This window comes from Heterocephalus glaber, unplaced genomic scaffold (assembly GCF_053883595.1).
Source record: "Heterocephalus glaber isolate CG9 unplaced genomic scaffold, H.glaber_assembly_v1.0 deba00001497, whole genome shotgun sequence".
In the NCBI taxonomy this organism is placed as follows: domain Eukaryota; kingdom Metazoa; phylum Chordata; class Mammalia; order Rodentia; family Bathyergidae; genus Heterocephalus; species Heterocephalus glaber.
This window is the reverse complement of record NW_028258320.1, coordinates 36,442,293-36,455,883: the sequence shown is the minus strand read 5'-3', so window position 1 is coordinate 36,455,883 and position 13,591 is coordinate 36,442,293. Positions and strand designations below refer to the sequence as shown.

The 13,591-nt window shown below is 40.2% G+C and overlaps 1 protein-coding gene across 21 annotated transcripts in view; it reads left to right on the top strand.

Annotated features, from left to right (window-relative positions):
• Nucleotides 1–13,591, top strand: part of Sgms1 (sphingomyelin synthase 1) — a 381,142-nt gene that overhangs the window by 116,661 nt on the left and 250,890 nt on the right. For 11 of the 21 annotated variants that reach the window (XM_087185555.1, XM_087185554.1, XM_021239167.2 and 8 more), the window contains one exon: nucleotides 7,861–7,954. The exons of 1 other annotated variant lie outside the window; for it this stretch is intronic. The gene's annotated coding sequence lies outside the window, so the exon portion shown is untranslated. Of the gene's footprint in view, nucleotides 1–2,306; nucleotides 2,412–7,860; nucleotides 7,955–13,591 lie in introns of all 21 variants that reach the window. 9 more of the 21 variants (XM_087185553.1, XM_021239157.2, XM_021239166.2 and 6 more) reach the window with 1 other exon arrangement.

Here is a 13,591-nt window from a genome sequence, read left to right as displayed (position 1 = left end):
GGACAGAAGGCAGCCCAATGGCCCCTTCCTCTGGCCTGGGAGCAGCGGGAGGGATGGTGGCTGGGAAGCCCCTTCCTCTGGACCTGGAGCACTGGTAAGGTGGCTCAGAAGCCCCTACCTCTGGGCCGGGAGTGGCAGGGCCCAGTATCGTGGTCTGGTGGTCCGGTTTCTTCTGCGTCTTTGTAGTGTGGAACCAGGTGTCTGTACAGAGGAGCGAGGGGGTGGTGGGGTGTCCAGTGGATTGTTGCCGGGGCGGGGGGGGGGGCGCGGGCTGTTTCGGTGTGTTCCGCGGGCCTCCCGACCTCGGTAGGGCGTCCACAGACCTGCCTGTCTTCAGCGAGCTGATTCGGCGTGTTCTGCGGGACTCGTGACCTCGGTAGGGCTTCCGCAGACCTGCCTGTCTGCAGTGGGCTGATTCTGCATGTTCTGCTACTTGCGACTAGAAGGTATTTTTTTTACAATCAGAGGGAATTGGGAGACTTTTCACCCCAGAGTGTAATGTGTGCTCATTTTGATAAAGAGGCACATAGATTAAATAAAACATTAGAAACACATATATAAAATAATTCATTAAAGTTAACCTGTGATCACATGTTTCTGTGACTGTTAAGTTCCAAAGAGCAGTTAGGTGTGGAGGCCTCCCTAAATGGGATGAGTAATACTCAGGTACCCTACACATCCTTTCTTTTGGTATTGTGGCTAGATGTGACCATCCACTCACACTGCAGGGCTACAGTATTCTTGGCTGTGTACTGTGTTAAGAACACAGTGGGAAACAAAACAGATCATTTTCTCTGGGATGGCATTTATATACTGGAAGTATTAACAGCAGATGCAAATCGTAGAATTTACCCTGAAATTTCTTTGCTGCTGCCTTTTTTCTTGAGGACAGGGAGACACATAGAAAAGGGTAAAGAACAAGTGATGTGGTCAGTTGTGTTAAAGATTCTCTGTGGAACATGATGACCAAACTGGATGGTAGAATGTGATCTGCAACAGTGTGTCACATGAGCAAGTGGCACATCGTGATTTGGGCTTCAGAGCACAGTACGTATCATACAGATGTGTTGATGGGTGATACCAGATGTTTCCCAGTGAAATTCTGACTGGTGCCAAGGAAATGCTTTGTGGGACAGCTGTATTTGCTCCTGTGCTGATGGCCCTGATGGCCTCACTGGTGAATCTGAATAAAACTTAAAAAGCCACAGTCTCTGATGCTTATTGGCAGTGTGATCTGAGGTCATCACTTACTTCTGAACTTGCTCAGAACCCTCATCTGTAAAACGATGAGCCCAAGTGCTTTTGAAGATTGCATGACATCTACAACCTGCCTGTTGCATGACTAAGGACAGAGTATGCCCTCATTATTTAACAACAGTTCTTCTCTTTTAAAAGAAAGACTTTCTGGCTAGCTGTGGTGGCGTACACCTGTAATCCCAGCACTTGGGAGGCAGAGGCAAGGAGGATCACTGCAAGTTCAAGGCCAACCTGGGCTACACAGTGAGTTCAAGGCCAGCCTGAACTACCTAGAGAGACTCTGTCTCAAAAAACAAACAGCTCTTCTCAAAGAAGGACTTTCTTACTCTGTACCATCTTGAAACATAGACTTATCATACTTTTTGAGTTATAATGGTACATATGTAATGATATTTCACTGAACCCATATTTCATTTCAAATCCTATAGATTATATCTTTCTTGGTTCCCAGACTAATACTGTCTACTTTTTTTTTCTGATACTGGGTATCGAACTTGGGACCTTGTGCTTGCGAGGCAGGCTGCAGAACCACTGAGCTAAATCCTTGGCCCCTCTACTTACTCTTTTGCTATGTGTCTCAGGATGAATCTTGAAGCAAAATAATAATAATAATTTATTATTTCTGTTGTATTTATTTAGTGCTTAATGCCAAGAAACTAAGCTGTTCATGTGTGTTATGTCATGTAATTCTTACTGTGAAAGCACTGAAGCACAGGGAGAAGTCTAGTGTTTTGTTCAAGGCCATAGAGATGTCATAGGAGATACTGATTGAAACCCAGGCACATCTGACTTCCAAGCCCAGGTTCTTAGCCCACCTCTTCCCCTTCAGCATGTGTTAAATAACTGAAAAGATAGTCCTCCAGAGTGACAGACACAGGTGTTTTTTGGATAACTTTCAGTCTGGATTGTTAAGTGTGCTTAAACTTACACCACAGTTCAAAGACTCTGCTGTTCCTGTTATGTGTCAAGATAGCACAGCTCACCAATGAGCAATGCTCTTAATTTATGTTCTGCTGGGCTGGCCCTTACCATAGTCTCCCTTGTGTTAGTTTTTAGTGGACATGTCTGAAGAGAAGCATGTGTTAAGTGGCTAAGAGCCTAAGACTCTGGAATTGGACATCCTGGAGTCGAATCCCAGATCTGCTAATTACAAGGTGGGTAACTGGAGCAAGTTTCATTTTCTCTCTCAGTTTCTCATCTGTAAAGTGGGGATTGTAGGGGACAGGGGAAGGGGACGTTACCAGAACCTCTGCAGTTAGTCCTGGTCTCCTGCGAGCCACGGCAGCACACGGCGAATTACAGGAAAGGTAGAAAAATGAGACCGAGAAGAAGCTAAGCTTTGGGTCTGATCAGTGCTGCTCTGGGCAGCAAAGACAAAAGCCCCCAGCTTACCACACCTTTTATTCAGTACATCGGGAGAAACAAATGTAACAGATGACTTGCAGAGAGTTCAATAGTTCACATTGGGATAAACAAGGTGTAACGGAAGGCTTGCAGAGAATTCAGTACATCTCCGGCAAACAAGATGTTAATCAGTCCAAGAACAATGAGGAACTGAGCAGATGTTTGTTCTCCCAGGATGTTTCTTGTCCTGGAGAATCACAGCATCACTGGATCACTGAAGTCTCAGTTGTGACCGAAGGCCAAACTGGAGTTATTCTGTAGCTGGGCTGTAGGCAAGAGAACTAGGCTAACCAAATGATTTATCCCTAGAATTATGTAGCATTGCTCCCAACAGGGGATAATAAATAATGATTATTGTGAGCATTAAAAAAGTACAGTATATGGGGGACAGTCATGCATGTACCCCTGGGGGGGGGGGGTGGTGGTCCAGAGCTGCCAGGCAGCAAGGCAGACAAATCATGGCCCCATTGCGAATGTGATAAAAGCGCTCAGCAGTTGGTTAGTGTAAAGGTGAGCACAGGTGTTACGAGAATGTTAAGGTGATGCACTGGCCCAGCTTCAGTAGTAGATCAGGTAGTGATCATGGAAAACTTTCAAGGGATTGTCAAGCTCTAGTGAGAAATAGTCAAGAGAGCAAAAGGTAAAAGGGGCTTTTATGACAAAGGGTATAGCCACAAAATGAATGCAAGTTTTTCGTAAGTGATGGAGCATGAAGTGTGGGGAGAGAAAATGGAAAAGCAGGGGGGAAGGAGCATATCCTGGGAGTCTTACTTGAGCCCTCTGGGTTCCCGGCACAGAGATCCGCAGATGAATTTGTGCTGTGGTGGTGGACATCCACTGACTTGTGGGAATGATTCCACAGGGCCATGGAAGACACTAAGGCTTTTGAGAAGACTTTTCTAAGAGTTCCTATAAGACGTGGAGTGTCAGGGCAAGGAACAAAAGGACAAGGTGGTGTGGAGGGCAGGCCAGCACCATGCTTCCATCAGATGTGTACTTTTAAGTTCTAGGGCACCTGAAGTAAAACCTAAGAAAGGTATGGCCTGTCATGCCTGAGTCTTTTTGAGAAAGTGAACTAGATGTGCTGCAGTGTGGATGTCTATGCACAGAAGAATCTGCTGAAGAAGTAGTAAGAGAACCAGGTGTGGTGGGACATGCCTGTGATCTCAGCACTCTGGGAGGTTGAGGTAGGATGATCGCAAGCTTGAGCCCAGCCCGACAATTTAGTGACTCAGAGAGACCCTTTCGCTAAATAAATCAATAAATAGTGCCAGGACGAAGGATGTAGCTCAGGGCAAAGGACCCAGGTTCAATTCTGAGCCCCGCCCCACACGCCAAAAAAGGTACCAACAGGCTGTCTTTCCACTGTTGGACGCTGTGTGCCTGTGTCCATGTTGTGGGTGCAAATCGAGGGGTCTGTGGAGAGAAAGAGTTGCTCTTCATTTCCTGTTATTGCAAAATCTTCCTTTCTCACAGAACATGATGGAAATATGATTCTTCTTGTTAGTTTCCTTTTTATTAGCCTTCTGTCTGGGGTTGAGTTTTCTTTTTTACTTTTTTTTTTTTTTCTGATTATTTTTCAGTGGTGACTATAATTAGATATGGAAAAACTAGAAAATGATTCAAATGAAAAAGATCTTTTCACTTTTTTTTTTTTAAGAGTAGGAATAGTTTATTAAGAGAAAGATAGCTTTTAAGAGAGCCAGAAGGGGGACTGGAAAGTGGGTTGCTCTTTCTCTTAAGTACACACACATAAACAAAAAAAATGAAGAACAGCAATGAACTTTGATTGCTCAGGGTAGAGTGCAGTGCTTTGCTGGCTGTTTGGAGGAAGAGTATGGAAATGTAAATGCAGGTGTGGGTGACAGCTGGCTATCTGAAGTGAGTGTTACCTTTCTGGAAAGAGAAGGCTCTTCCCTCAAGTGTGTGAAATTGCTTTTCACCACTAGAGTGTATTTTTGATGCTACAGTGCTATAGTAAAGGAAACATATGTTTCTAAGAATCGGATTGTTAGAAAGTGAGTTTCTTTCACATGGTTAAATAAGGAGCATTATTATATGCAGCCTCAATGTTGAAAGCATAAAGAGAAAGAGAAAGGTAACTAGTAGCTGGTCTTGCCTTCTATGGTCACTAGCTAAAAGTCAGGCTGTTCATCTATGAGGCCACTGGCAGCAGGCAACAGGCAGCCAGGACTGCGATCATTGTTGTTGAGAGAAGAGAATCACATGAGGAGGACTCTGACTTGCCTGGTTTTCTGCTCATGCAGTTCTCTGCCAAGGCACAGAGAGGTGAGTCTTGGCAGAGTTCATGGTCTCAGCACTGATAAAACAGGTCTTGGAGTTCAGGGCTGCTGATGAGGCTGGAATTTGGTATAGCCAGTAATGGAGAGAAGTATAGCCTTCTGAGGGGTTGAGACCTACACCAGGTGATGCCTAGCAGAGAACTGCTACCAGGCTAAGAACAGAATGGCCATGCCAGGAATTGTTTGTTACTAGGAGGGGTGCATCTTAGCTATTCTGTTGAGACACTGGAAAGGTCACATCCTATGAGTAAGGACCCTACCTTAGAGAAAGTCCATATGTTTGCACTAAGGACATACCTAAAATAGACCTATTTTGACCAAGTACCTACCCAAGCCTTGCAGGATCAAGAGGAGCCACCAGTAATTTAGCTGCTACCAGAACTAAACCAAACATCTGCTGATTGTCTGTCTTATAATAGAACAACATACAAAGAAGTAGGAAAATGTGACCCATATTCAAAATGAAAATAAATAAATAGAAGTAGTGATTTAAAATAGTGTTATACCAGATCTTCATCCCTTCACCATTTTTCACTGAAAGAAACCAGGCTTTGTTGGAGAAGTGATTGTATCTAAGACAGAGACAAGATGGATAAAAGATGAGCCCAGAACATTATTTTTGTTAATGTCAGAAAGTAAGAAAATAAAAGTGAGGAAATAAAAAAATAAGGACTCCTCCAGAATAATAGACTATGTCACAAAGATACAGACAACAGTTTGAAGCTAAGTCTAAGAGAGTTTGAGTACCAGAATAATTAAATACAGGGATAAATTATAAATCATTGAAAAAGCCCAATTTCATATATTTGAACTGATCATAAGTAGATGAACAAATAATGTAGAACAGTTTGAGTAATCAACAGTAATATAGAGGGAATGTTGAAGTCAGCATGTTTTATTCATCATAATATAAAGTTGAAATCAGGCAGACAGACACTAATGGATGCAAAATCTAGGGGGAAATCTTGATGTGGGACAAGATATTTGCATGGTCTTAAAGTATCTCCCCACAGATTACTTACTTGTATCACTTACTTGTAGCAAGGGAAAATGTAGAAATTTTTTATGGCATTGGATGGTACTTTGGCTGGCATCAAAATAGGTTTTAGATGCCTTTAGATGTGATATTCAGAGAGCTACATCACTTCTGTAGTTCTCTGGCTGAGAATTCGTAACTGTTATGCTTGGCCTGAATGAGACCTTCATAAGCAAATGTGCTGTTCTCAGCAAACAACAGGCTATCCTCAACAAACAGAACAGATGATCATAAAGAAAATTTGAGACAAGATATATAATCTCACCAGTGCTGGAGAGTCCAGTATGCACACCTGCACTGACCATCCTTGGACCCTCAATCAGAAAGAAGCATTCCACTCCAGATTCCTTAGTCCTTTCTCAACCCTATATTAAACTTAATTTCTCTTCTAGCTAGCTGCTAAAAATCATTCAGAATCTCAGCCTTGTCTACATCCAGACAGAATAAATCTAGCCTTTTTTCACATAAACCTGCTAAAATCTCCCCCTGATTTCAGTCCCTCTTCACCTAGGCAAAAATAAAGCTTTTTCTCATACAAAGCCTGTGTCAAAAGTGGCCCCTCTCACACACCATTTATAACAATAAACTGAACTGTCATCAGGAATCACCTGGGGAAATGGCAGACAATTCAAAATGGAAATGTTCTAGTAATATAAAAGGGGAGAGGCTATTTCTTCTAAAATGTCTATGTTATAAAAGACAAAGGAATGATTGTGTTCAGGTTAAAGGAAATTAAAGAGAAATGATAGCTAGATGCAATATCTGACTCTGGACTAGATGCTGAATTAGAAGAAAAAGAAGTGTTATAAGAATCATTATTAGGTTAATTGAATATGGCAGTAGATTAAAATACTAACCAATGTTAAATTTACTAAAGTTGATAACAACATCATGGTTCTTGGAGCAGTTCGCTTTCGAATTGTCCCTGCTTGTCCAGAGTAGCTGTCTGTCATCTCTGTCTTCCTCCTTCTCTGTCTTCAAATAAATGTCTTCTTTTATTTACAAAAGAAAGAATGTCCTTATTCTTATTCTTAGGAAATCTAAAGTATGTAGAGATAAAGGACTATGATATATGGAAATTATCTCCATATGGATCAGGGAGAGTCAAAAGTGTGTGTGGAGAGAGCAAGTTAATGATTAACTAAATGGATTAAATGTTAATAATAGATTAATCTAGATAAGGAGTGTATAGTTATTCTTTGTAGCGTTATTTTATAACTTTTCTGTAAGCTTGAAGTTATTTCCAAATTTAAAAAAATAGAAAAGCTCAGCAGTGAAAACTATGACCAAAAGAGGAAGGGAAGGATGTGAGAAAGATACAGGCATTGCCTGCCTTCTTTTGGATGTTTTACTCTGGGTTGTCTGGCAAATCCTATGGCAGTGTTTCTGTGACTTTGGCACCCCCCCCCAATACCTCATGGCTAAGAAAGCATATCTAGTGCAAGAAGAAATAACATTGCAATTCAAATTGAAACCACCATGTTCTGTGTTGCAGAGGAGTTTGGAATGAGGGCTTGTCAAGCTGGGCTCTAATTGCACCTTTTATACCTGCTAGCTGAGTGGTCAGGGAAGGAGCCCTAGCCTTTGGGAACTTGCACTGGTGCATTTTTAAATAATACTTGTCTATACTCAAGGTTGTAAGGCTCCAGTGAGAAAATGCATCTCAAGGCTTTTTGTAAACAGTAGTGATTTCTTATAGAGACGTGAACTGACTATGAATAGTTTTGGTTAAAGTTGAAAAACAGCCTAGAAGTTTTATTTGGCTGGCTCTTTGTCTTCTTAAAAGTTGAGTTTTTACTTGACTAATTAAATGAGAGGGCTTCTTTTCCTGGGGTTCATTTTCTGCCTTTGTTGTTTCAGACAAAGCTTCAGTGCCTGGGGGAGTTGTGGACTTTCTGAATTTCAAGAACAGTGAAGTTGGAGTACAGTAGAAGGTGTATAAAAGACTACACAGGTAAGTCAGATTCAGAGTTTTTTCCATTCTTGAAGAATTCATGGATCCCAAGTTCCTTATAATTGCGCCTACTTTGTTCTGAGATTGTCTGTGAGGCTCTGGTGGGATAGAGGGAATTTGCAGGCCTTTGTGGTCCCCTAGGGCAAAGTCAGCCAAGGCAAGGAGGAGAAAGAATAGAGGCCAGCTCCCTAGGAGAGAGCCAGGGTGGTGAGAGTAAGTAAAACAAGGACACAGAAAATAGCACCACTTTTGGTCACATAAACCCCATGGGAATGATTTCAGGAATTTCCCAGGAGTGTCATTTGGAACTAGTCCTCTTTCATTTTGAATTGCTTTTGATTAAGGCTTTTATTTATTTTTAAATTTTTTTGCTTAAATTATTTTATTGGTACATTTTAGTTATACAATATCATTGTATTTATCATTGGATACTTGTACCTGTACATGATGTATCTTGGTTTTTATTTTTTCCCCATTCCCTGTGCTCCCTTCACCCGCTCCACCCATTCCTATTTACAAAGACTTTGTTTCCATTTTTTACTTTTCTCATAATTTTTGCTTTCACTTCTAACTTTCCCCTTCTCCTCCCCCTTCCCCTACCCCTTTGGACCTTTTCTTCCTATTTCAAATTATCAATTATTCGTTTTAATCATTTTAATCCTTATTTATACTTTCAGTTTCTCACGCCAGAGAAACTATTCGGTATTTACATGCGTGTCCTATATATTTCATTTATGAGTATGGCCTCAATATGCATCCATTTAGCTATAAATATCTCTATTTTGTCATTCTTCGTGCCTAAGTAGTACTCCATTTTATAAAAAAACACATTTTCTTTATCCAGTTTCCAGTTGATGGGCACTTGGGCTGTTTCCAAACTTTAGCTATTACAAACTGTGCCACTATAAACATGAGTACACATATATTGCTGTGGTATGATTCTTTTAATTCTTTTGGGAAGATACCCAGCAGGGGAATAGTTAGGTCAAATAGGACCTCTAGTCCTAGTTCTTTGAGTTATCTCCATACTGATTTCCACAGTGGTTGCAACAGTCTGCACTCCCACTAACAATGGAGAAGGGTTACTTTCTCCCCACAACCCTGCCAACATTTGTTATTGGTTGATTTTTTGACAGCAGCCATTCTTTCTGGAGTTAGGTGGAACCTCAGGGTTGTTTTCATCTACAGCTCTCAAATGACCAGTGATGTTGACCATTTTTTCATATTTTTATTTGCTGCTTTTACTTCTTTGTCTGACAAATGTCTGTTCATTTCAGATGTCCATTTTTGAAATGGATCTTTGAATTTGTGGGGGGTCTGATTTTTTAAGTTCTTTATATATTCTAGATAGTAGTCCTTTGTCTGAGGTACAGCTGCTAAAAATTTTTTCCCACATTGTAGGCTGTCTGTTAGTTCTGTTGGTAGTTTCTCTTGTAGTACAGAAGCTTTTTAATAAGATCAGATCCCAGTTGTTGATTCTTTGTGTTATTTCCTGTGCTACTGAGGTTTTGTTCATAAAGTCTTTTCCTATGCCAGTGTCTTCAAGAGTTCTACCTAACTTTCATCTTCGAGCAAGGTTAGTGTTTCTGTCTTAATATTTAGATATGTAATCCACTTAGGTCTTAGTTTAGTGCATGGTGATAGGTATGGGTCTAGTTTTAATCTTCGGCAGGTTGAAATCCAGGTCTTTCAACACCATTTATTAAATAGGCTCAAACAAGGGTGGTTGGCTCCTTTGTCAAAGATGAGGTGGCTGAGTATGTCTGGAGTTGTTTCTGCATCTTCTGATCTATTCCACTTATCCTTGGATCTGTTTCTTTGCCAGTACCGTGCTGTTTTTATCACAGTAGCTTTGTAGTATAGTTTCAAGTTGGGGATTGTCTCTGTTGCCTAGAATTGCTTTTGCTATTCTGGGTCTCGTCTTGTTCCAAATGAATTTTTGGATTGTTTTCTCTAGTTCTGTGAAATATATAGTTGGAATTTCAATTGGGATTACATAAAATCGATATATAAGTTTTGGAAGTATGACCATTTTCGCTATATTGGTTCTTCCTACCCAGGAACAAGGGATATCTTTCCATTTTCTTATATCCTCTTTGATCTCTTTTTTCAGAGTGCTGTAGTTTTCAGTGTAAAGGTCTTTTGCTTCCTTTGTTAGGTTGATTCCTAGATATTTCATTTTTTGGGATGCTATTGTAAAAGGAATTGTTTCCCTAATTTTTCTCTCAGTGAGTCTGTTATTTGTGTGTAAGAAGGTGATTGTTTTTTGAGTATTGATCTTGTTTCCAGCTACTCTACTCAATCTGTCAATTAAGTCTAGAAGTCTTTTGGTGGAGTTTTTTGGGTCTTCCATGTAGAAAATCATATCGTGAGCAAATAATGATACTTTAACTTCTTCCTTTCTTATCTTTATTCCTTTTTAAAAAATTTTATTTTTTTGGTACATTTTAGGTATACAATATAATGACATTCATCATTGGAAATTTGCACCTTTACATAATCTCTCTTGGTTCTTATTTTTTCCCCCTTACCCTGCCCTCCCTTCAAACCCTTCATCCCTCCTTCTTTACAAAGACTTTGTTTCCGGTTTTTCATTTTCTCATATTAATTCCATTCCCTTCTTTCCTTTCTCCTACTCCTCCCATTTCCCCTTCGCCTTTGCCCCTTCTCTTCCTATTTCACATTATCTATTATACATTTTAGTCCTTATGTACACTTTCAGTTTCTCACACTAGAGAACCTATTCGGTATATACATGTGTGTCCTATTTATTTCACTTAAGAGTGTCGCCTCAATGTGCATCCATTTAGCAATAAATGTCTCTAATTTCTCATTTTTTGTGGTTTAGTACTCCATTTTATAAAAAAATCACATTTTCTTTATCCAGTCTCCAGTTGATGGGAATTGGGGCTGTTTCCAAGTTTTCCCTATTACAAACTGTGCTGCTGTGAACATGGGTGCACATATATCACTGTGGTATGATTCTTTTAATTCTTTGGGGAAGATACCCAGCAAAGGAATACCTAGGTCAAATGGGACTTCCAGTCCTAGTTCTTTGAGGTATCTCCATACTGATTTCCAAAGTGGTTGCACCAGTCTACGTTCCTACCAGCAGTGGAGGAGTGTTCCTCTTTCCCCACAGCCCCGCTAGCATTTGTTTTTGGTTGATTTCATGATAGCAGCCATTCTTTCTGGGGTGAGGTGGAATCTCAGCCCCGTTTTCATTTGCATCTCTCAGATGACCAGTGATGTTGAACAATTTTCATATGTTGATTTGCTATTTCTACTTTGTTGTCTGAGAAATGTCTGTTGACTTCAGATGCCTATTTTTGGATTCGGTCTTTAAATTTGGGTGATCTAATTTTTTAAATTTCTTCATAGATTCGAGATAGTACACCTTTGTCTGAGGGACAGCTGGTGAAAATTTTTTCCCACATTGTGGGTTGTCTCTTCACACTGCTGGTGGTTTCTCTTGCTGTGCAGAAGCTTTTCAGTAAGAAGAGATCCCACTTGTTGATTGTGCTAATTCACAGGCAACTGAGGTTTTTTTCATAAAATCTTTTCCTACACCAATGTCTTCAAGAGTTCTACCTAAACTCTCTTCCATATGGTATAGTGTTTCTATTTTAATATTTAGATCTTTAATCTATTTAGATTTTAGTTTAGTGCATGGTGAGAGATACAGTTCTAGTTTTTACACTTTGGCAAGTTGAAACCCAACTTTTCCAGCACCATTTATTAAAGAGGCTATCTTTCCTCCAGTGAGGGTGTTTGCGTCCTTTGTTGAACATGAGGTGGCTGAGTGTTTCTAGGGTTGTTTCTGCATCTTCTAATCTGTTCCACTGGTCCTCAGGTCTGTTTCATTGCCAGTACCATGCTGTTTTTTTTTTTTTCTTTTATTGGTACATTTTAGGTGTACAACATAATGACATTCATCATTGCAGATATGCACCTTTACATACTCTCTTGGTTCTTATTTTTCTCCATTCCCCTACCTCCCTTCAACCCCTCCATCCCTCCCTATTTACAAAGACTTTGTTTCCAGTTTTTCGTTTTCTCATATTAATTCCATTCCCCTCTTTCCTTTCCCCTACCCCTCCCACTTCCCCCTCCCCTTTGCCCCTTTTCTTCCTATTTCACATTATGTATTATACCTTTTAGTCCTTATTTACACTTTCAGTTTCTCACACCAGAGAAACTATTCGATATTTACACATGTGTGTCCTATTTATTTCACTTAAGAGTATCACCTCAATGTGCATCCATTTAGCAATAACTGTCTCTAATTTCTCATTTTTGATGGCTGAGTAGTACTCCGTTTTATTAAAAAACCACATTTTCTTGATCCAGTCTCCAGTTGATGGGCATTTGGGCCGCTTCCAAGATTAGCTATTACAAACTGTGTTGCTATGAACATGGATGCACATATATCACTGTGGTATGATTCTTTTAATTCTTTGGGGAAGATACCCAGCAGAGGAATACCTAGGTCAAATGGGACTTCCAGTCCTAGTTCTTTGAGGTATCTCCATACTGATTTCCAAAGTGGTTGCACCAGTCTACGTTCCTACCAGCAGTGGAGGAGTGTTCCTCTTTCCCCACAGCCCCGCTAGCATTTGTTTTTGGTTGATTTCTCGATAGCAGCCATTCTTTGTGGAGTGACATTGAATCTCAGCATTGTTTTCATTTGAATCTCTCGAATGACTAGTGATGTTGAACATTTTTTCATATGTTTATTTGCCATGTCTACCTCTTTGTGTGAGAAATGCCTGTTCATTTCAGATGCCCATTTTTGGATTGGGTCTTTGAATTTTGGAGGTCTGACTTTTTTAAGTTCTTTATAGATTCAAGATAGTAGACCTTTGTCTGAGGGACCACTGGTGAAAATTTTTTCCCACATTGTGGGTTGTCTCTTCACACTGCTGGTGGTTTCTCTTGCTATGGCGAAGCCTTTTAATAAGAAGAGATCCCACTTGTTGATTGTTTGTGCTAGTTCACGGGCAACTGAGGTTTTGTTCATAAAGTCTTTTCCTACCCCAATGTCTGAAGAGTTCTACCTAACCTCTGTTCCAGCCGGTTCAGTGTTTCTGTTTTTATATTTAGATCTTTAACAGATTTTGATTTTAGATTAGTGCATGGTGAGAGATATAGGTGTAGTTTTAGTCTTTGGCAAGTTGAAACTGAATTTCTCTAGCACCATTTATTAAAGAGATTATCTTTCCTCCAGCAAGGGTATTTTTCTCCTTTGTCAAAGATGAGGTAGCTGAGTGTGTCTGGTGTTGTTTCTGCATCTTTTAATCTGTTCCACTGGTCCTCAGGGCTCTTTCTTTGCCTGTGCCATGCTGTTTTTATCACAGTAGCTTTGTAGTATAGTTTCAAGTTGGGAGTTGCAATACCCCCTGCCATGTCTCTGTTACCTACAGTTGCTTTTGCTATTCTGGGTCTCTTCTTGTTGCAAATGAAGTTTTGGATTGTTTTCTCAAGGTCTATGAAGCATGCTGCTGGGATTTCAATTGGGATTGCATTGAATCTATATAGCAGTTTTGGAAATATAGCCGTTTTCACTATGTTGATTCTTCCTACCCAGGACCAAGGGATGTCTTTCCATTTTCTGATATTCCCTTCAATATCTTTTTT